We start from the raw sequence: 2,940 nt of genomic DNA on the forward strand, positions 1-2,940 counted from the left end.
AAGGTCAGCATCACTCCCGGGAACATCTCTGGGGGAACTTTAAATACCTAGCCACCTCGGCACCCATTTAAATTAGATGGACTTCAGCTGTTTCGAGAATCCCGAGGAGTTATCCAGAGCACTCACTCAAGTTTTGGTTCTCTTTGACATAGCTGCATTCGGAGAGACTCTAGATGAGGCAAGGTTAGAAAGACAGAAACACTTATACCTGGAATTTATCCTCTTCCAAGTAATCTTTTAGTCTCGTTGGTAAGGGCAGTCGCCAGATGGTACCGCTACATTTGTTAATGCTGAGTCTGCAGAGATGCTGGAGCGGCCGCACGGCCGGGTAGAGCGGTTTGGTCCGGTAAAGGTGGACCGTGCCGTTCCGGGGGCTCCCGGGCCCGTCGCTTATCCTGGCACATCTGAACATAGTAGTCGATCAGATGAACCACACTGTCAAACTGTTTAAGCTTGGACTTGACACCTATGAGAGAGTCCAGTCTGAATTTCCCATCGTGGTACTCAATTCGCAGATTAGTTGGTCCAGCTGATGTCTTAACAGATCTTGTTAGTAGGCAGTCTGAATGCGAGCTGTCTCTAATCAAGTTCCTTCGGGTGCCTCTTTTAATTTCTCTTTGTCTTCATTAACAGTCATACTTCCCCAGTACCAACCTGTTTGAGCTCCCGGAGGGCCTTCGCCAAACGCGCCGCCTGGGGGGCGGCTCCTCTGCGGATCCCGCGGTGCCCCACTGGCTCGCGTCCCTTCCACGCCATTCCCGGAGGGCTCGAGGCACCGCGGGGTCATGGGAGAGGGATCACCGCGGCAAAGACAGGTGGCCACCCGCGATGGGGTCAGAGGGGGCAAGCGTCCTTCTTGGAAGTCAGTGTCTGCGGGGTATCCGAAATGGTGGAGGGGGAGGGGATGGGGTGCTTGGGGTTCTTCCTCCCCAGGTCCCAGTGGACGGATGGCAAAGTCCCCCGCAGGCGCGGTCACCCAGAGTTTGCCTGCCGCCAGCCCCGGGCCGAGCTCCTCAGGCACCCCGGCTGCGGGCGCAGGGGATCCTGAGGCGGTGCGTGCGGGGCTCCGGGGCGCACTGTCCGCGGCCCGCGCAGCGCCGGTAGCAGCGGGCGCGGAGGCTCATACTTCAGGGGAAACCCAAGGCCCGCGAGCCGCTCCAAGGCCCCCCGCGGGGCTCTGCCTCCACACCCTCTCCGCGTCTTCTCGACGCGCCCCTCCCGGCTGCACATTTTGTGAGCGCGGTGTGTGTTGGGGGAGAGGGGTGGTCCCTGACCTAAATAAATAATTTTTTTAAAGCATAAGACAAATACCAAATGATTTCACTCATATGTGGAATTTAAGAGACAAAATGGATGAACATAGGGGAAGGAAAGGAAAAATAAGAGAAGAAAAACAGAGAGATGCAAACCCTGAAGAGACTCTTAACTATAGGCAACTACCTGAGGGTTGCTGGAGGGGAGGTAGGGGTTAGGGATGGGGTAACTGGGTGATGGGCACTAAGGAGGGCACTTGATGTAATGAGAACTGGGTGTTGTATGCAACAATCACTAAATTCTACCCCTGAAATTAATAAATAAGTAATAGTAATAATAATAATAATTATAATAATAATAGTAATATAAATATAAATAAATAAATATAAAATATAATAATAATAGTAATAATAATAATAATAAAGCAGAAGACTGTTGTTGCAATCCTTTAGAAATGCAGGTAAAAGTTTTCTTTTTAATTAGCAGACAACAGGGAATCCCAGCAGGGAAAATGGCCAAGGCTTCATCTCTCTGGTACTTCTGAATATGCACGGAGCATCATTGACAGCAGCACTACCAAATGAATTCCTTTAGATAGAACTACTTGCTCCCAGTGGTCTGAGTTAGGGTAAGCAATAGATATGCAGACTGATTCACTTCCTTTTCTGGTTCCTTCTAGTGGGAATAAATGATTACCTTTAATCTTTGCCTTTTCTTGTTGGAGGAAGATTTAAAGTTAAGAGGATGGATGTTAACTAGCCTTATTGTGGTGACTACTTCAGATTATGTACATATACTGAATGGTTGTGTTGTACACCTGAAACTAATATAATGTTCTGTGGCAACTTATCTCAATAAAAATTAAATAAATAAGCAAAATTAAGAGAGGAGCCCATCTCTGCTCGTCAGAGCTCCAGAACGCTTTCCATCCAGAATCCCAGAGTTTTCATTGTCCCAGATTGTTCCCTTATCTCCCTCTTCCCCTGGTCTACTTCTATTTATGTGGTTACTCTTCCCAACTGAACACATGTATGAAAAAGGTTTCTTCCCTGGAAGCTCAATATTCTATGTAAAGAAATGTTCATATTTTATAATTCCATGTTAGCGACTTTTTAGAAGAGTCATTCCTTGTGTCCTTGTAAGAAGCCCTAAATAGCCAGGCAGGTGCACAAGTGTTTCCCAACACTAGGCTGAGAGTCACTGGCCTTTGCTCTGTGAAAGACCCTGCAAAAACGATGAAAAAGAGAAGTCTCCGGATTTAACACCTGTAGTTCTGCCCACCCCTCATCTTAGACCATAAGGTTTAAAGTCTTGGCCCTTATTAATAGCATAGTCATCATTTGTTGTGTCCTATCTTGTGTTATGTCCCCGTGGGGCATTCTTCACCCATTACTTCATTTAATTGTCACATGGCTTTACCATAAAAAGCTGTTATTATTCTCATTTTTACAAAAGAGGGATTACAGGCCAGATGGCAGGACCAATACTGAAACTCAATCTGTCTTCAATGTCTTCAAATCCCATTGCTCTCCCTGGCCACGCCCCACAGTGTCCTCCACAAGTGTTCATAGAAAGAAGGTAATACAAGGGAAAACCTTTGTTTTTGGTTCTGTTCCAGTTATGTAAACAATGTAGGTCACAGGCTCCTTGAATTATTCCATTTGCCCAATGAAGTGGTTGACTCCA

General features: G+C 47.0%; 1 pseudogene; it reads right to left on the bottom strand.

Annotated features, from left to right (window-relative positions):
• Positions 1-202: 202 nt before the first annotated feature.
• LOC123927078 lies at positions 203-787 on the bottom strand (annotated as a pseudogene).
• Between the last annotated feature and the right edge of the window lie 2,153 nt (positions 788-2,940).

The sequence above is a fragment of the Meles meles genome, chromosome 16 (assembly GCF_922984935.1).
Source record: "Meles meles chromosome 16, mMelMel3.1 paternal haplotype, whole genome shotgun sequence".
Taxonomy (NCBI): Eukaryota; Metazoa; Chordata; class Mammalia; order Carnivora; family Mustelidae; genus Meles; species Meles meles.